The 21,728-nt window shown below is 42.0% G+C and overlaps 1 protein-coding gene across 4 annotated transcripts in view; it reads right to left on the bottom strand.

Annotated features, from left to right (window-relative positions):
* LOC144301242 (uncharacterized) overlaps window positions 1-21,728 on the bottom strand; it is a 417,552-nt gene that overhangs the window by 395,462 nt on the left and 362 nt on the right. The gene's annotated exons all lie outside the window — the stretch shown is intronic.

Below are 21,728 nucleotides of genomic sequence, written 5' to 3' on the forward strand. Positions count from 1 at the left end.
GAGGAAACAGGAGAAAAGACAAGGAGGGATAAGAATGCCAGGATGTTAGAGCCAGGAGGACCTGGCTCCCAATTCCCCAAATGCCGATCATGACTGCCATGTTCCTATACCATTATTCTTTCCTTATTCTCTTCCTTTAAATAAGTCCACTTACTTGACTGTATTGACCCTCATCCTAGGCAATAGATCAGTGAAATTATATATTTGATGTGCTAGTTCTATTTTTCTTAAAGATATTAAAATAAATATGGTAGCTATGAAACTTAAAAATATTCATCCAAAACCACAATAAGATATCACCTCACACCTCGAATGACTAACTAAATTAAAACCCCAGAAACAGCAAGTGTTGATGAGGATGTGGAGAAAAGGAAATCCTTATGCACTGTTGGTAGGAATGTAAATTGCTGCAGCCAGTATAGCAAAAATATGAAGGTTCTTCCAAAAATTAAAAATAGTAAGAGTACACTTATCATGATAACCACTGAATAATGCATCGAATTGTTGAATCAATATATTATACAGCTGAAACTAATATAACACTGTATGTTAATTATACTTCAATAAAAAAGAAATAAAAAATTAAATATAGAACTATATTAGTATCCAGCAATTCCACTCCTGGGTATCTATCCAAAGGAATCAAAACCACTATTTCAACAAAATATTTGCACCCTCATGTTTTATGACAGCATTATTTTTAAGATCCAAGACATGGAAATAGCCCAAGTGTCCACTTATGGCCAAATGGATGGAGAAAACATGGAATGTAAATACAATAGAATATAATTTAGTCACAAAAAAAGAACAAAATCCTGCCATTTATGATAACATTGATGAACCTTGAAGGCAGTATGCTAAGTGAAATAAGTTAGACAAGAATGACAAATACTATATAATCTCATTTATATGTTATCTAAACACTGAACTCATAGAGACTATATTGGTAGTTGTTAGAGGCAGAGTATGAGAGAAGGGAGAAAATAGTTATAAAATAAATAAGTGCAGAGGGATGTAATGTACAGCATGTAACATACAGTTTCTTCTCACTCCATCCTTATACTATAGATTTGAAAAATTGCTCAGAAAGTAGATCTTAAAAAGTTCTTATCACAAGAAAAAAATTGTAACTATTGTGGTTATGGATGGTAACTAGATTACTGTGGTGATCATTTTGTGATCTATACGATATCCAATCATTACATTGTACCTGAAACTCATATAATGTTACAGGTCAAGTGTATCTTTAAAAAAATGTTCAGCCATCAAACATGTAAAATTAACAATGCATCCCTCTAGTGGGACATGCATCACACATGTATGACAAAATCTTGCTAAGGTTTGTTGGATTCTAGTCTTTTATATATATATATATAGCAGAAATTTAATGGTATAGACACCTGACTGGCTCAGTCAGTAGAGCATTCGACTCTTGATCTCAGGATCATGAGTTCAAGACCCATGTTGGGTATAGAGATAACTTAAAATAAGTAAAAAAGATTTTTTTTTTAATTTAAGTGTCCATTTCTAGGAGCACCTGGCTGGTAGAGCAGCAACTTTTGATCTCAGGGTTCTGAATTTGAGCCCCACATTGAGCATAGAGCTCATGAAAAATAAATAAATAATTTTTAAAAAAGACATTTAGTGGTACTAGGGGTTTTGAAGGAACTCCACCTACCCAGTGTAAAGCACAGAACCACTCTGATGAAATTAGAGTAGTGTGGCCAGGAAACCCAGCCCTTCAGTATCCACATTGCTGCCACGTCATGTCAAGTCCTCGGCAGCCCCTTGTAGATCACAGAAAGTACAACGAGCAGCATTTGGGACACCGTTCTAGCTCTAGCCTCCTGTTGGACAGAGGAAAAAACTGGGCACAGGGGAAAGAGCAGATGAGCAAAGCTTGCATGCAAAGTTATTGTAGGAAAGATCTTGAGCCCAGGGCCTCTGACTTATATCTGGAGAATTCTGTATGACCCTGTGCCCTCCAAAAGCTTCCATCCTGGGCCAAGGAGATGGCACATGGTCTCCCCTCCTGCTCTTTCTCCCTTCACACCTTCTGGAACAACTTTGAAAGGAGCAAAGAGGCAATCTGGGCCAGGAAGGAAGGCAGCACAGTGGATTTGGACAACCATGGCCAGGATGCTATTGTTCTGAAAGCTCTTTGCATCAAGGATGTAAAACTAATGCATGGGATCTTCAAAGGAATAGATACAACTCAAATGCACACAGACCATTTGGATCCCCTATTCTCCCTTGACAGACATTTCAACTGGCTGAAGCATATAGAAACATACCCACAAACAAGCCCAAATCCTACTCTAGAAGCATCAGAGAATAATTTCAAACAGCTTCCATACCTCTATCTCTTTCCTTTACACCTCCCTGTTTCTTCTCACCCCATCCCTCTCCAGCCATACCCCTCCAGCATCCCTTCTCAGGATCTTTCTCTCTCAGGGCATCCAGTATCTTTTCATGGGGAGAGCACCCCACCCCAGCCTCTGCTGATGTCCCCATCCATCATGCTACTCCACACAACACACGCAGTGCCACCCACCCTGCCGGCGATGGAGTCTTTCTCTTTTGAAAGCTGGAGGTGGGATCATAAATAATGAAACTTGAACAATCTTTCTCTGTCCACTAAATTTTTTTTAAGATTTTATTTATTTATTCATGAGAGACACAGAGAGAGAGAGAGAAGCAGAGACATAAGCAGGAGAAGCAGGCTTCCTGCAAGGAGCCTGATGTGGGACTTGATCCCAACCCCAGGATTATGCCCACAGCCAAAGGCAGATGCTCAAGCAGTGAGCCACTCAGGCATCCCTGCCCACCAAATTTTAGATCAATATAAGGCATCATTTTCCAGAGCAAGAAGGAGAGCAAGCAAATAACACAGGGCCCATAACCTGCCTTTCAATGAAGAGCCTCATCGCTCCAGCTAATGTGGTTTTTTTCACTGGTGATCCTGTGAGAGTTTGTGATCATGGGGTTGCATCGGTTGGGGACTGTGAGAGGATACAAGATGGGGTACTCGCTGTCCAAAGAAGCAGTTCTGATTAGCTGCTGATAAGCACAACTAATTAGTAACAGAGATAACAGTAAGACATTACATCTTATTTGTTATTCTCAACTGCCCTGCAAGGTTGCCATTCATATCAAACCCATTTACACAGACTAGACCAGCTTACCCAGAACACACTGGATCCTAAAATTTGTAGAAACTACGGAAACTATAATCTCTGGTGTTTTGTGTGGTAAAAACTTCAAATTACCTTTGGGGCAAGTTGTCCTTTTTTTTTTTAAATAAATTTATTTTTTATTGTTGTTCAATTTGCCAACATATAGAATAACACCCAGTGCTCATCCCATCAAGTGCCCCCCTCAGTGCCCATCACCCAAGTCACACACACACCCGCCCACTTCCCTTTCTACCACCCCTAGTTCGTTTCCCAGAGTTAGGAGTCTCTCATGTTCTGTCTCCCTTTCTGATATTTCCCACTCATTTTTTCTTCTTTCCCCTTTATTCCCTTTCACTATTTTTTATATTCCCCAAATGAATGAGACCATATAACGTTTGTCCTTCTCCGACTGACTTATTTCACTCAGCATAATACCCTCCAGTTCCATCCATGTCGAAGCAAATGGTGAGAAAATGCTCCGCAAGTTGTCCTTCGTCTTGGAAATAACCGTTTCAGTAATCCCTCTGAGTTACATATATGCAAAGTAAGTGCATTTCTACCCAGTGATTCTGGGAAGGCAAGAGGCTGTTTTATTTTATTTTTTTTAAGATTTTATTTATTTATTCATGAGAGACACAGAGAAAGAGAGAGGCAGAGACACAGGCAGAGAGAGAAGCAGGCTCCATGCAGGGAGCCCAACGTGGGACTCGATCCTGGGTCTCCAGGATCACACCCTGGGCTGAAGGCGGCGCTAAACCGCTGAGCCACCCGGGCTACCCGGCAAGAGGCTGTTTTAGTGGAGAGGGAGCTTGAGATAAGCTTATGTTTAGAAAAGAGAGGCTGATAAGTAAGGTGATAACGGATCCTCTCTCACATATTTTTTGTGTAATTTTTGTTAATTGTTTTTACATTTTTTTAAATATATGTGAATCTACTCAATGGGCCCAGAAACCTTCTGGGAGAAGCGGGGTTTGGTATTTACCTACTAGTTACATGTATTAGAACACATCTGATGGACAAGGATTGACCCATCTGAAGCTAGAGAATGAGAAGAGAAAAAAAGGATCTCCAAGAGGAAATTCATCAGGAAAGAGCAGTATGGACTGAGCACCCCTAGCATAGCTTGTTGGAACAGAGTGCTGGTTCTGAGTCATGAGTGGATGATGCTATAACTCATGACACTGCTCTCTGGGAACTGGGCCGTGCCTTAGGAAATATGGTTGTTCTTGTGTGGAGTGGAAGATCTGACATCTGAGGGGCCATAACACTGGCAACCCAGGCCAGTCAGAGAGGAGTACCCCAAGCCAAAGGTAAGCCAAGAGAAGGAGGGACTGTTCCGAGGGACCACTGCAAGGGCTAGCATTTCTGCTGACCACAGGGATGGCCCAGCTTCAGCATGGTGACAACACTGCACTGAGGCTAATCTAAGCAGGTGGAGGAGTACAGACGCAAAGTGACTGATAGCAAAGGAGACCATGTTGTGTTTATGTGTGCTGCTGAGGTCCAGGGACTTCCAGGTTGTGAGTATATGGACCAGCTGAGGCGTAGAGAGTCTTCCTAAGACGATCTCAGCAATGCTTAACCCTCACTACTCACAGAATTATCCAGGGAGCTTCTAAAACAAACTGATGTTGGGGTTGAAACCCAGTCCAATTGAATCAGTCTGTTGGAGTGGAGCCAAGGAATCGATAATTTTTGAAAAGCTCCCTAGGTAAATCTAATGTGTGGCCAGGTTGTGAAGCATTGGACTAACTCTAGATAGATGAATAGATGGGCGCAGGGGTGGGGGTGGGGGGCTCCCATTTTAAGGATTAGGAAGCTAGGGGCTAGAAATTCAGATGAGTAGCCCCAGTCACAGCAGAATCAAATGTCACGTCTAGGTCTGTCTGATTGCTGACCCCACATTGCTCTTACTCTATCATGTTGACTTCCTGACTCTGGAAAATGAAATAAAAAAGGAACCAAGACAGACAAAATAAAACAGAAACACCCTCCAACCCTTCAGCGTCCTACCTGTTAAAAACATCCTTGCCGTGAGTAAAAGGAGGATTTTGCACCCTGACACAAAATACTCCTGCGTATCAATGCGAAGGCATCCTGGCCAAATCAACACATTTCAAGATAGGTTTCTTAATCCCCATTTCTTGGAAATGGAGCTGGAAATGCTGTCAAGCTTGAAGTACTTGAGGTATCACTGGAGGCAGGCACAGAACGCAAGGGAAAAACTATGTGGTTGGTGTGGCTTGGAATACAAGGGAATCACACCTGCGGCGGGGCTCCCAGCTGCATGGGGCAGAGACAGACAGAGACTGCCACCCTGTGGGAGAAATCGTGCAAGCCAGCCTGGTTCTGGGCCTTCAGACATCACCAGGGATGCAGGGCCTCTGGCAACTAGTGCTTTGCCAGCACTTCCAGGGCAGGATCCCTCTGACTGTCTGTGAATACATGGTGAATTTAAATTAGAGCTTCATTTAGAATTTCATCAGAGCTATCATTTATTGAAAACTGACAATGCACCAAGTTCTAAGCAAAGCCTTTCATGGACACCCTTCACTACCCACCCCTGTCAACCACATACATACACACACAAACCATGGGAATTACAGTATTCTAGTATTCTCTATAGTGATGAGGCGACAGTCCTAGAGATGTGAGTAATTGACCAGCTCAAGTCACAGAGCAAGTCGTGATGAGCTAGGATTCAATGCTGAGGCGGGAAGGGAGGTAGGGGAATGAGAGAGACCCTCATTTGCTATTAGGAATAAGGGGTCCATTTGACCGCAGAACTCTTGGCAGAGTGTGTGATGGGGAAAAATGCAAGCAGGAAAAAGAATGCCAGCCAAAAACCTGTCCTGGAAACTGTCCCACTGTCTTTCCACGTCCCCTCCTTGGTCTGTAACTGGGCAGGAAAAACATGTGAACCTGAGGGGCGCTGGAGTAATGTACTGATAAGTATTTAAAAACTAGCTCTGTTGGGGGGGACCCCTCATTTGTGGCATTTTCCAATTTCTGTGGTATAAGTACTCCCACTGTGGCCAATTTCAGGCTACCAACTTGGCATCAACTACTTCACAAATTTCCTGAAAATGTAACACAGACTGGTTTGAACTGGCTCCACTACACCTATGGAATTAATTCCATTCTAAGAAAGTAATATTTGGTAGTTAGAAGTAGGGACTTCCCCCATCCCCCAGTCCCAAATATTCCAAATTGTTTTGGCCTCCCTCAGTGATCTCATTCAGATTTCTTCTCACAAGGGCTAATGTGTAATTTCCTTCATTTTAGCAGATCCACACAATCTGGTTGTGAGGTTGGCATCACACACAGAAAGCTAATGAATGAAAGCTCTGGGTTCTATGGACTGAAAACTCAAGTTAGTGACATCCTAGACCAGAAGAATAGGTTTCATGAAGCCAACTGGGAAAAACGTCCACGTCAAGATTGGGTTCAATTAATGAAAGAACAAATTAGAACCTTTAAAAATGCAAAAGCCAAGTGAGAATGGAGATGAACCACACACGTGTATATACATGTATTCTATATATACATGGACTCTTTCTCCTCTTTCTCCTGTTTCTCTCTTTCTGTGTCCATAAACGCATAATGTGTTTTATATATATACATAGGTGGGGAAGAGAGGAGAGGAGGTCACAGTGAATTACAGCATATTAGTCTTTGAAAATTAATATAGGGCAGCCTGGGTGGCTCAGCAGTTTAGTGCTGCTTTTGGCCCAGGGTGTGATCCTGGAGTCCCAGGATCGAGTCCCATGTCAGACTTCCTACATGGAGCCTGATTTTCCCTCTGCCTGTGTCTCTGCCTGTGTGTGTATGTGTGTGTGTGTGTGTGTGTGTGTCTCATGAATAAATAAAATTAAAAAAAAGAAAATTAATATAAATTTAAACAGATAATAATGGGAATTCCATAAAAGAAAAAGGATAACAGTAGCGGTGCCTGGGTGGTTCAGTCGGTTGAGCAGTTGACTCTTGATTTTGCCTGAGGTAATGGTCTTGGGGTCCTGAAACCAAGCCCTGCGTGGGGCTCCACCCTCAGCAAGGAGTCTGCTTAAGATTCTTTCCGGCTTCCTCACCCTCTGCCCCTCCCCCACTCATTCTCTCTCTCTCTCTCTCTCTCTCTCTATCTCTATCGCTCCCTCTCTCTCTCTCTCTGAAATAAATAAAACTTTTTAAAAAAAAAAGAAGGAAAATGGAGTATGGTAACTAGGGATCATGAATGAGTGTAAACATTTATCCACATTTATTTCAAGTTATTGGCAAAGGATAAGACTTCAAAAAAACTAGTTCAAAGATTTTCTTTGTGGAGAAAAACAAACATGATTTAATGAACACTACTCAAATGGAGGTTTAAAAGATGAATGTATGGTTTATAGATTATTAGGATAGCATCAGGCTTAAAAAAGCATTGTATCTTTGAATATTCGGTTAAAAGTTATTGGGTGCATCTAAAGAACAAGAGTTATCAGAATGGAGTCAATCTAACTTACCAGAAGACTAAATTGCATTAAAGTCCATCAGAAAAAAATACCAGTGCTTTATCAGGTAGGCTAGATCCTTCCCAAAGGAGCTGAAAATCACATCTGCCCATAAAGTTCTGCCCCGGATCAGATTTGGAGTGATTTCCTTTCATGGTAACCATCACATTGGGTTGATGTGAGGATTAAAAGAAGTGCTAACAGCAGTTAACATATACTGAATGTTTATCCTGTGCCAGGACCACTGGTGAGCATCCATTATGAAATCACATCATTCACCAGCTTAAAATTCTCTAGAGCTTTCTCCTTGCCTTTAAGACAAAATATATTTCCTAATCTTTTTTTTTCTTTTTTTTTTAACATTTTTATTTATTTATGATAGTCACAGAGAGAGAGAGGCAGAGACATAGGCAGAGGGAGAAGCAGGCTCCATGCACCAAGAGCCCGACATGGGATTCGATCCTGGGTCTCCAGGATCGCGCCCTGGGCCAAAGGCAGGCGCCAAACTGCTGCGCCACCCAGGGATCCCCATTTCCTAATCTTGATGTCAGAGCCCTACATGATCTGATTCAATCTGCTACCCCCTTACCCCTTGCCCAATCCTCCAGCTGCAATGACCTTATTTCTGGTCCTCAAATACAATAAAGCTGATTCCTGCCTCAGGACTTTCACACTAGCTGTTCTCTCTGCCAGGACTGCATCTCTTCATTTTCTCATGGCTGGATTCCCAAGGCCTTCAGATCTGAGAAAGACCCTCCCTAACCTGCAAGCTGCTATCCCCTCACCCTCTATCATATGGATCTACTTAATCTTCTGTAGGGCACTTATCTCTGTCTGGTATGTTATTCATACATTTATTTGTTGACCAGCTAATTCTACCAGATAGAAGCACTGTTATCACAAAGGTTTGTCTATCTGGCTTACCTGCTTTCTCTCCGACATCTAGAACATTTCCTGACATGTAGTAGGAGCCCAAAACACACTTGTGGAATGAATGATCTCAATCATATCTTCTCCCAATCCCTATGGTTGATCTATTATTTTCTGTATTTAACAAATATGAAAACAGGGCTCAGAGAGGTGGAGCAATTTGCCCACAGTCACATCTAGGAAACAGCAAAACTAAAATGAAAACCCAGTTGTTCCTCCAAAGCCCTCAAACTCTACCCCTTTATAGTCGTGCCTGTAAAAATAAACTTCTTCACTCACATAATCTGTTTTATATATTATACTGTTAGGAAATGGGAATAAATTTCCTTTTGCTTTAGACTTAAGTTAGTTCCTCTGCATTCATTAGTCAAAGGGCTATCCACTATTTTATGTAAATCAAAATTAAGAAAAATACTCACTTCAGGATGAGTATGTCAATATTTGTATGACTATGTTTTCTCCATGTCTGACCTTGAAAATTAAGCTAGCTTACTTACTTATGCCTTCCACACCCCCTGCATATCCAGTGTCCATCATCTCTTTCACAACCAAGTTCAAGGCTGCCTTCCTATGGAGTGCTTCACGGATCAACTTGGCTCACCCCAGCCTCTTCCACATATAAACCATTCATCTTCTTCCATTTTCCCCTCATTTTTACATGATCCTATGATACTTATTTTATTTCAAATATGTATTATAATTTAAATTAAAGCTTAAAAACTGTGTATTGTATGTGCCTGCAAAGCATGTTTTGTCTTTACCATGAGCACTTTGGCCCCCTGAGAATGGGGCTCATGGCCACTGGGCTTCCCAGCTTAGGCAAATCTACATGGGACCAACAAGATAGCAGAGAACATCCATTCAGCTGTCTATTAAGAGAAAATGTGAATATATAAATAAAAATGCACTTTTTTCTCTCTTCCTTTCTTGTTGAAATGTCTGGATTTGAGGAACAACACAAATGCTTTCTTTATTGCAAAACTCACTGTTTAGCCATTACTGTAACTTGTTCAACATATTTATCACATCAAAGTATAGATTTCCAATAACCTAAAATAATAGAAATTCAAGTTTACACGTTTAATCAAAAAGAATCCTGATAACTACTCAGGCTTTTCTTTTTTTTCTTTTTTTTTTTTTTTTTTTTTTTTTTTTTAAGAAAGGGCAGCGGGGTGGTGCAGAGGAAGAGGGAGAGAAACCTCAAGAAGACTCCATGCCCAGCACAGAGCCCAATGAGGGGCACATTCTCATGTCCCTGAGATCAAGCCCTGAGCCTCAATTAGGAGTTGGATGACACTCAATTGACTAAGCCACCAAGGCACCCCGGCTCCAGCTACTCAAGATTTAATATTTATTTATTTTTAGGATTTTATTTATTTACTCATGAGAGACACAGAGAGAGAGGCAGAGACATAGGCAGAGGGAGAAGCAGGCTCCCTGTGGGGAGCCCGATGTGCAACTCGATCCTAGGACCCTTGAGCCAAAGGCAGACGCCCAACCACTGAGCCACCCAGGTGCCCCGACTTTTATTATTTTTTAAATGGTTACCTGAATCTCACCTGTTAATGTGATCTCACTCACCTTTCTCACAGAAAGAGTGTACAAAACATTCAAACAAATTCCTGGCTTAAATCCAGAGGAGCACAATCTTTGGTTTATTATTCATTGCCAAAATACATTACTGATGGATATTTTATCCAATTTTCTTTCAAGAAGCTAGCATTTGTCTTGTCTTTTTCCACCTAACAATAATATCTCTTGAGGCATGTGGTTCAACTCCATGGAAATCGTTCTCGAGTCAAATCTTTGTAGCAAGAGAGTTCCTTGCACTTAAAGAGTTGCTGCCACCCAATCCATGGCCTCCCTGAGTAACCGAGGTACTTAGGAAAAGAACAGTTCATCGGGCTTGAAGAATATAATATTCATATTGACCCTGTGACACGTCAGCATCAATTAGGAGCAAGTGTCAGGCCAAGGCAGTTTACAAAGGGGTGAACACTAATGAATGTTGGTGTTCATTAGGTTCCTGTGCATCTGCCACCACTTTTCACCAACGCTTCTCATTTTAGTTCCATCCCATAACCATAGCAAGGCACATTCCATGTTAAACAACAGGACTTTCAGGACACCTGGGTGGCTCAGTGGTTGAGCATCTGCCTTCAGCTCAGTTGTGATCCCGGGGCCCAGGATTGAGTCTCACATTGGGCTTCATATGGGGGGCCTGCTTCTCCCTTTGCCTGTGTCTCTGCTTCTCTGTGTGTGTGTCTCTCGTGAATAAATAAATAAAATCTTAAAACAAACAAACAAACAAAACAGGACTTTCATCAGTTAGGATTTTTTAAATTTAAATTCAATTAGCCAACATATAGTACATCATTAGTTTCAGATGTATTATTATTATTATGGATTATTGTTCAATAATTCATCAGTTGTGTATAGCTCCCAGAGTTAGGATTTTTTTTTTTTTTTTAAGAATTTGTTTCACATAATCAAATAGTGATAGGACAAGTAACTGGGCTATGGGAATATGTGAAATGGAGGAAGAGCCTTCGCTGTCCATCTTTTGTCTGTGCTTCACTCTGTGGATTGGCAGATTTTTTTTTTTCCTCCCAGACTGGCTCTGTTCATGTGGCAGAGGATCTGGTGGTTTACTACTACACCAGAGATAGAGATACCAATTACCGTCAAAAGTCCCAAGGACGGTTCTAATTGGTTCAGCTCAGATCAAGGGCTTAACCTTAGATTGTTAGCTGTTGTCCATAAACCTCTATATTTTCCTCATTGTCTACAAAGAACATGAGTCACCAGTGTATTGGTGCCATTTGAATTTAAAGCCAATAAAATTGGCCAATAAAATTGGATGTGACCTGAGATAGACCAGCTGGCCACCCAGACTGAGCCCCACAACAATGGCTCAGTTGGTTCACCACAGTGTGGATCCAGCCTTGAGTCTTGCAAGGTCAGAAGGTGAATAGCAGGACACAAAGAATGGATCTGAATCCAGATAGTTTAACATTAACCAAGCTCGTATAGTTTTATGCATAAAAATCATTCACGGGACAGGAATTAAAATAAAAACTTAAAAGTATTCATAGGGAGAAACCACCGAGTAGAAAGCTTCCTCTGTGTGCTGAACACCAGCTTTCCTTCCTAGAGTAAAATCCAAATGTGAAGGGACACCTGGGTGGCTCAAAGGTTGAACTTCTGCCTTTGGTTCAGGGCATGATCCCGGGGGTCTGGGATGGAGTCCTACATTGGGCTCCTTGCACGGAGCCTGCTTCTCCCTCTACCTATGTCTCTGCCTCTCTCTCGGTGTCTCTCATGAGTAAATAAATAAAATATTAAAAAAAAAAAATCCAAATGTGAAGCCAAATATGCTATCTAATGTTCACAGAGTCCTAAGAGGAACAACTATGATCATCTAATTGACCTTTATGGCTGACTCCTAATAGCTAAAGGGGTTCAGAACAAGTATCTCCAAAATATGCCACTTTGGTATGAAGATTATTTTAAACTAAAAGTAATCAAAACCCAGCATGGGGTGCTTGGGTGGCTCAGTAGGTAAAACATCTGCCTTCATTTCAGGTTATGGTCCTCATGTCCTGTATCCCTAGATTGAGCCCACTCAGTAGGGAGCCTGCTTCTCCCTCTCCCTCGGCCCCTCCCCCTGCTTGTGCATTCTCTCTTTCTCCCTGTCAAATAAATAAATAAAATTCTCTATAAAAAATACAGCAGATTCAGGAAAAGCTCTTTAACTTCACCTCAGCGAAGTTTACCCAGGAATGGGAGCCTGTAACAAGAAGAGGACTGTTATCAGAAGACACTTTTTTAAAAAAGTTCAGCCTTTTATTACACGTTACAAAAGAGGTTCAGTCAGAAAGAGCAAAGCCCGTCTCATCATCAGACTCCTCAGACTCTTCTTCCTTTCCTTCCAGTTTCTTCTCCTCAGCTGGGGTGGCAGTGGTGGAGGGGACAGGAGCTCCCGCTGGAGCAGTACCAGCTGCTTGGGAGGCCCACCAGCTCCTACACTGCTGAGGCTGCTGAGGTTCCCGGATGTTGACATTGGCCAGGGCCATTGCAAACAAGCCTGGCCAGAAAACTTCAACATTTACACTGGGCTTCTTTACTGGGGCCACTGATCTCATCCTCATTGTCTTGCAGATTAAGGGATGAGTGGATGAGTGGATGCAGTCGTGCTGAGGGATGGGAGGCCAAATAGGTGACTGCTTGGTAGAGCTGCCAGGCACTATGCTAGTCTCTCGTGAAGGAGGGCCTCACCCCAACATGGCCTTAGCTTCTTCTGAAGGACTGAGCACCTTAGTGGCAGCTGAAGAAGGGGGCTAGAAGATCCCTTCTTACCTACAAAGCTTATCTGCTGAGCCTGGCAAGCTTTGGCCTCCAAATGTCTCTCACCTTCCTGTGAATAGCCTTCCTTCCCTTGGTATCCCCAGACCCTTGCGCCTTTTGTTAGCTAGCATATTATATAAGCCTCTGTTACCTGGCTGCTCTTCAGATTCTCCTGTATGTACAGAATTACATTTCTTTTTCTCCTGTTAAATCAATCTCATGTCCATTTAGTTGTTTTGACGTAGGAAAAGATGTTAGGGTTCAAAGCCAAAGGACAAGAAAGAATTCTGAGACATCTTTGGTGCAAAAGGTGATTTTATTCAAGAAGGGGGACAGGACCAGAATGTTGCAGCTCTTTCTGCATCAGGGTCTTTTTTTTTTTTTTTTTTAAGATTTTATTTATTTATTCATGAGAGACACAAAGAGAGGCAGAGACACAGGCAGAGGGAGAAGCAGGCCCCATGCAGGGAGCCTGACATGGGACTTGATCCCCGGGTCTCCAGAATCACATCCTGGGCCAAAGGCAGTGCTAAACTGCTGAGCCACCAGGCTGCCCTGCATCCGGGTCTTGAGGATTGGTCTATTATATACTTTCAAGTTAGGACAGGGCTAGGGGTTAGCAGAAGTCTCTAAGGAATTTGGAAGCAAGGTTTCCAGGACCTTGAGGGGGCCTAGCTGTTATCAGGAAAAGGTCATTTATTACTGTCTAATAAAAGGGGTCTAATGAGACCCTTCAGATGTATAGCAGTGGGCCATAGCCTTGGGGAATGACTGCCAATACGTATCTTGGAGGGGTAGAGATAAAGGAAATTTCTTTTTTTTTTTATTTTATTTATTTTTTTATAAATTTATTTTTTATTGGTGTTCAATTTGCCAACATATAGAATAACACCCAGTGCTCATCCCATCAAGTGCCCCCCTCAGTGCCCATCATCTAGTCACCCCCACCCCCTCCCACCTCCCCTTCCACCACCCCTAGTTCATTTCCCAGAGTTAGGAGTCTCTCATGTTCTGTCTCCCTCCCTGATATTTCCCACTCATTTTTTCTCCTTTCCCCTTTATTCCTTTTCACTATTTTTTATATTCCCCAAATAAATGAGACCATATAATGTTTGTCCTTCTCCGACTGACTTATTTCACTCAGCATAATACCCTCCAGTTCCGTCCACATCGAAGCAAATGGTGGGTATTTCTAAAGGAATTTTTATATGTTAAAGTAGACTTACAGAATCCTGGGGATCAGGCTAAGATTGCCTTTTGCCCTTAGCAAAGTAGTAACATTGAGGCACTTGAGTCCCTAGAGGAAGGTCATTCTGCCTGTTTCAAGGACTTTTCAGTGGCTGTGAGTAGTAAGGAAATTTAATAATGTTCCTTCTGCCTTTGTTTCCTACATCAGTTTGACCAGCCAAATAACCTAGCAGGGAACAAGGGAAAATTCTTCTGGCCCTACATAGCAAACATTTCCTCTCCCTAGAGATAGTGTCAATTCTAGACACTTTGATCCCGCCTTTTCATGGATGCCTGTCAGCCATCTCCCCTCTGGAAATATTCCCTACTCAGAGGTAGAATATTCCCATTATTTATGTATGTAATTTCTTGCTTATAATCACTATTTTCTCCTCCTCAGAATTTCTACCTAGATTCTACCTTGACCTGGATTGGATTTAGGCATTCAGATAATATCACATAAATTCTATGGGTCTTCCTTTTACTTCTATCTTTCCTAATTTCCTTCTTGAGGTGTGATTTAGTTTTCAGGGTGGCATCTACCATCTAGAATATTCAAGAAACATATACACACACTAAAGCTATTTTTTTAATAATAAATTTATTTTTTATTGGTGTTCAATTTACCAACATACAGAATAACACCCAGTGCTACTAAAGCTATTTTTAAAATAAAGACAATCTTCGTGAAGACCCTTAAAAATGCAGGGCTCCTTTCCGTCTTTATAAGCACATCTGTTATAAAGTCACTCCAATTGTCAAAATAGCCAGTAACTCAATAACATTAATAGACACTGGCTACTCAAGTTTATAATCTTACTTTTGAGGGGCGCCTAGGTGGCTCAGTCAGTTAAACACCTGTCTTCAACTCAGGTCATGATTTAAGGATCTGGGATCGAGCCCCAAATCAGGGCTCCCTGTTCGAAACCTGCTTCTCCTTCTACCTGCCACTCTGCCTACTTGTTCTCTGTCAAATCAATCAATCATCAATCAATCTTACTTTTGTTCATCTGATTGCTATAATTACATGTTTAAGTCTTTTAAAAACAAATATGGAAAAAAAGTGACATTACCTGCATTAAAGGAATATCCTTAAGATTTTATTTGAGACAGTGAGAGAGAGAGAGAGCAAGCGTGCACGCACACATGAGCAGGGGTGATATGGGAGAGCTAGGTTCTTGTCTCACAGTTGAAGAATGAATCTCACAGACTATGGACAGTGAGTAAAAGGATAGAAGTTTATTAAATAAAGATACGGAGAAAGCCCTCAGAAGCGAGAGGGGTCCCGACAAGGTTGCCACTGGGGCTTGTAGGGTTGGTCTTTTATTGAGAGCCTATTCAGGGAACTAAATCCTTTTAACACACCTGTTGATATCGCCATTGAATAAGGACTAGTGATAACATCTTTAATGGCTTACTTCCTTTTTAGAGTCTGATGATTTTTTGTTGGTTATACACGGCTGTTATAACAAGACACCTCCACCTACACCTTAGGGCAGGGTGGTCTGGCTTGTTCCCTTATCTCTGGTTTCCGTACCTCAGCATTTTGGGGATTTTTGTGAGCCTGTTTCAGTGGTCCCCTACCTAGTCCTGCCTAGCCCTGTTTGTCCCTAACTCAGGAGGAGGAGCAGAGGGGAGAGGGAGAAGCATACTCCCCGCTGAGCAAGGAGCCCACTGTAGTGCTCCATATAAGGAATCTAGGAGCATGACCCAGGCTAAAGGCAGATGCTTAATCGACTGAGCTACCCAGGCACCCCAAAGGAATATCTTCTTATGAAAAAAAAAAAAAAAAAGTGTTCAAACTAGAAAGCATGGAAAAAATATGACAAAAAGGCAATCACTTAAAGGAAAGATAAATGGCTATCAGGGTTCCCCAAACATAGATGAGAAAATTCATATTTTAGAATTCTATCTTGCTATACCCATTACCTCCCTCCCCCAAGGCCAAGAGCAATTTCTTTACAAAGTACCAAATCTGCATGTATCTTAACGGACAGTTTAATGTTAATTGATGGGCTACATCACAGAGTATTTCTAAAAGAAATGAAATAAATATCCCATAATAAACATTCCCTATACACATAGTATGTACCCAGTTTTAGTATATGTGCTGCCGAAGCGAGCACCACATAGTATGTACCCAGTGCCATACTAAAGACCTGGTTTTCTACCTTGATTATAATCTCATTTGTGGCACACTCTGAACCTCTTCCTTTATAGCCTGATCTTTCCTTAACTTACAGAGCTTTTCGTTTCTCTCTTGCCAAATTCTACCCATTCTTTTTTTTTTTTTTTTAAGGCTTTATATTTATTTATTTATTTACTTACTTACTTACTTATTTTAGAGAGAACTCAAGGAGGAGAGGCAGGAGAGAATCTCAGATGTGGGGCTCGGCCTCACCACCTTGAGATCATGACCTGCGCTGAAATCCAGAGACAGATACTTAACTGACTGGGCCACAGAGGCACCCCACAAAGTCTACCCATTTGTAATGATTCACTTTATCTGGGCTGCATATTACAAACCACTGTCATTTATGTGACTTGGCTACCCTGTGAATTAGGCATTATCTCCTCTGTTCAGGGAAGCAACTTGTTATCTAGTGAATGGCAGTTCTTGAATACAACTGGAAAGTCTCACAACCACACCTTTGCTGCCTTTCTGCCCAACTGTTGGCAAACCTTTTCTATAAAGGGCCATATGGTAATTTGTCTCACTTTTGCCAACCATACAACTTGCAGCCAAAGCAGCCAGACAATGGACACAAAGCAAACGCAATGGGCATGGCTATGTTCCATGAATATTTATAGACAGGTAAACCAGATTAGGCCTGTGGGGTGTGGCTTGTCTAATCTGTTATTTCTCAGATGGTGACCCAACATTTGTTGAAAACACAAAGTATCAGGCCCTGTCCCAGACCTACCAAATCAGACCCTGGGCAAGCAGCCGGCACTGTGTGTTGACCAGCCCTCCAGGAGATTTCTGACACGTGCTAAAGTTTGAGAACCACAGCTAATCTTCCAGATTACCCACACTAGGACTCTCCCATTGCATAAAGTATGAATAACTATGGTGACTGATATCCCACTTCATAGGAAAGCATCCCTTCCCCGCCCCCCTCCTGATTTCTCTCCACCTCTGGAGTTCTTGCCCCAATATACCAGGGGCTTATTATGTAGTCCAATCCTGGTTCTTTGCTGCCACTCCTACAATCTTGCTGTCCCAGTCTCCATCATCCATTTTCCTATCAGCTAGGTCTCAGCTGCCTTCTTGAATTCTGCAGCTCTTCCAGGTAACATGCGCTCATACAGCCACCATTTCCAAAGCACCTCTACTCTTAAGCTTCCAGACTGGCAAGGAATGAGGTTTCCAGTGTCTGCCAAATGTTGCTGTGGAACCACTCCTCTCCCCCTCTAACCTACCATCCCCCTGTGCCACCCTACCTTTGTCCTGACCTCAGAGCAAGTTGCAATTCTTTCAAGTTCTTTCAAGAGAAAAAGCAATCAATCCCCCCTTCTCACATTCACATTTTATAATGCTCTGACTAACCACTATCTCTACCTGTACTGGTGACTTTATACTGCAACAGAAATAGAGGGAAACCTGAGAGCATGGAGTATGCTGTGGAAAGGCAAATAATACTTCTCTCCCACACAACCTCACAAAACCTTAATAGGTGCTTGAACCCCACCTAAAAATATGTTCTATTGTCATTGAAAACATGAACTTTCAAGGTTTCACCTGGGCTTTGCAGTTGATGGAGGGCCATTTAGGAAATTATATTGGTCAGTCTTTTGATTATGAAAGGCAAGGCCTCAGGCCTGGTTTTGGGTGGGGAAGACCTGGGGAGGTGAGGGAAAGGAAATGATCCTGCCCAATCAGTAGATGCGGGTTAGGAGATAGTCCTATTACAAAACCAATGGTTGACCTTCACTGGATCAACCTCAGAGACTGGGTTTAGAGGATGGGGTAGGGGTGAGGCAGGCTGGTCTATAGAAGAGAGGACATCACAGGGGCCAGATACTTGGCAGGAGTATGGTGTCCAAGGGTACAAATGACTATCAGTAAGTTATAACTGACAACAATTTATATTATTATAACAAATAATATAAATTTAGCAACATATTGTATCATTCCCTTCATTCCCAAAGTATTAATGAAGTTTGTTAACCATCACCTTAGCATCAGACTTTAGAAACAAAATGAGAGGTCAATCACCTTCAGAGAGGTAAGTATTTGGTTCTTGTCAGAATGTTCTGAATTCAGACACAGACGATGGGATTGGGGAACAATGGCAATTTTTTTTTCAAGACCTCACACTATTGCCAAAATTACTGTTTCTAAAGAAAGTCACAGGAGAGATCAAAGAAGTCATGGGTAAGAAATGATGACTGCTTAAAATAATTTTTTAAATTTAAATATATGCCATTTCCCCTTCAGTTATTCAAAATACTCCTCTCTAGGACTTGTCTTGAAGAGTAAAGAACAGTATCTTTGAACAGTACAGATCAGAGCCCCTCATTCTGTTCAATGTAACCAGCTTATTTTATAAGGCTGCCAAACTGTTCAAGTTATACTGTATCTACTATATATGTACCCAGTGTAACTTGAACCCATGGATACAAATATTGTTATTTCTTTTAAATTCAATGTGCAGTAAGACAGTTAACACACATTTTATAATATCACTTGTGAATCATCTATTTAAATTACGATCACTTCTCATCTTACTACATTTTTTTTTTAAGATTTTATTTAATTATTCATGAGAGACACAAAGAGAGAGGCAGAGACACAGGCAGAGGGAGAAGCAGGCTCCATGCAGGGAGCCCGACATGGAACTCGATCCCAGGTCTCCAGGATCACGCCCTGGACTGAAGGCGGCGCTAAACCGCTGAGCCACTGGGGCTGCCCTCATCTTACTACATTTTAGAAAATATTTAGGATTTTCTATATGTTGTTTACAAAACAAAAATTTTTTAAGATTTTGTTTATTTGAGAGAGATCATCGAACACAGGAGCATGAGTAGGGGGGAGGGGCATAGGGAGAGGGAGAAGCAGACACCCTGCAGAGCAGGGAGCCTGAACTGGATCCCAGGACCCTGAGATCATGACCTGAGCTGAAGGCAGACCACTAAGCCACCCAGGACCCTAAAACAAAAAACTTACCAGCCACTGGACCAGTTTATTTTTTAGCAGCAAATGTCTTATTGTTTCAACGTATTTTTTAAAAGTTTGATCACTCTTCCTAATTAAATTTATGGAGTTTTGCTGAATTTTTATGGATGATTCTTAGTTATTCTCCAAAAGCTAAATAAATGATACATGCACCCATATATACTAAATAAATGCCATGTCTTTCTACACGCTTAGCAAATGAATAACGTATTATTCAGCAACATATTGTATTGCATTGTTGATAATTAAGGGAAACATCAAATTTGCATCTTATTTTCAGTACTAATTTTGAAAATGGATAAAACAATTGTGTCTTACACTATTTTAATCTTCATTGCTTTTAGTAATAATCTTTTAAGATTCATTCCATCACTTTTTCTCTCTGCAGTCTTCATTAGAATCCTCAAAAGGCATGACACTTTATTTGAATTGAAACAATTAAGCCAGGCAGCCCTGGTGGCGCGGCGGTTTGGCGCTGCCTGCAGCCTGGGGTGTGATCTTGGAGACCTGGGATCGAGTCCCGCATCAGGCTCCCTGCATGGAGCCTGCTTCTCCCTCTCCCTCTGCCTGTGTCTCTGCCTCTCTCTGTGTGTCTATGAATAAATAAATAAAATCTTAAAAAAAAAAAAAAAAAAAGAAGATGAAACAATGAAGCCAAACTGTTTCTCATGGAAATAAATCCAATTTGGCTAGTTTGACATGAAAACAGGCTCTGTTAATTAGGGTATATGACAAACATTTTCCATGCTTGACAAAGTTTCAACCTGAATGAGCTGTATCATTATCTGCAAAGTTTTGACAAAAACAAAACTGAATAATCGGTTAAGGAAACAAAATTTTAAAAAGCAATTTATCTAAAACCATTTATGACAATGTACAATGTCTAGATTTTCTCCAAACTTTTTAAAGATTTTTTATTCATTTATTCATGAGAGACACGGTGGGGAGAGAGAGAGAGAGGCAGAGACACAGGCAGAGGGAGAAGCAGGCTCCATGCAGGACTCAATCCTGGACCCCAGGATCATGCCCTGGGCTGAAGGCGGCAGTAAACCGCTGAGCCACCGGGGCTGCCCTATTTTATTTATTTAAAGATTTTATTTATTTATTCATGAGAGCCACACAGAGAGAGGCAGAGACACAGGCAGAGGGAGAAGCAGGCTCCATGTAGGGAGCTCGACGTGGGATTCGATCCCGTGTCTCCAGGATCATGCATGCCCTGGGCTGAAAGCAGGTGCTAAAACGCTGAGCCACCCAGGCATCCCAATTTTCTCCAAACTTTTGAGTATATCAGGTTTAAAAAGGTACATCTCATTGAAGAAAGAAAAAAAAATCTAATTTATAGTCATTTGATACTTTAATAAAGTCTATTTGTTATGTGTCCCAGAAACTGAAAAAGTCTGTTTATATGAATGCAGCTTCTCAGGGCATACAACTAGAGGAGGAGGGGGGGGGGGGGAGGAGGAGGAGGAGGAGGTGCTCAGCCTTTCTTTTTCCACCAATAGGACATATTCATCCACAGACATATAAATTTGTAAAAGCAACAACATCCGATTCGCCAAGATGCATTTTCCAATAAACTTTACATTTGACTAAAGAATTACGAAAATATTACACTACTTATTTTACTTGCACATTGTAAGAACAGTAATTCAAAAAACAAAACAAAACACAACAAAAACAAAAAAAAACAAAACCTCAGTCCAGAATCAGGGGATTGTCTTGCTGTCCCTACTATAAACTTTGGCATTTTTACTAAAGGTCTCAGGGCACCACGTGGGTGGCTCAGTGGTGACCGGCTGCCTTTGGCTCAGGGCGTGATCCCGGGTCCATGGAGCCTGCTTCTCTCTCTCTCCCTGTGTCTCTTACGAATAAATAAAAATCTTAAAAAATAATTAATAATAAGGGTCTCGGGGCTTTAGCTTCCTGATTTGCAAATTGCGGACAGTACCAAGACTAGGTCATTCTTGTTCTGCAGCCTGAGCGCCCTGCCTGGGCCCGATGCGAGGCGAATCCGCGTCACCTGTTACCATCAGAGTGATGGGGGCGGGGGGGGGGGGACCCTCAGAACTAAAAGCCGCAGGCACACTCGGGAGAGCAAGCGCCAACGCCCACGGGAACGCGGGGTGGGGGGGGGGGGACACGGACGGGAGGCCCCTGCAACCACCTGCTCGAAGCCACCTGCTAGCGGCTACCTGCTAGGGGCTACCTGCCTGGGGCTACCTGCTCGGAGTTACCTGCTGGGAGCTACCTGCCCGTAGCCACCTGCTCGGGCCACCTGCTCGGAGCTACCTGCTCGGAGTTACCTGCTCGGAGCTACCTGCCCGTAGCCACCTGCCCGTAGCCACCTGCTCGGGGCCACCTGCTTGGAGCTACCTGCTC

This window comes from Canis aureus, chromosome 2, assembly GCF_053574225.1.
Source record: "Canis aureus isolate CA01 chromosome 2, VMU_Caureus_v.1.0, whole genome shotgun sequence".
Lineage (NCBI taxonomy): Eukaryota > Metazoa > Chordata > Mammalia > Carnivora > Canidae > Canis > Canis aureus.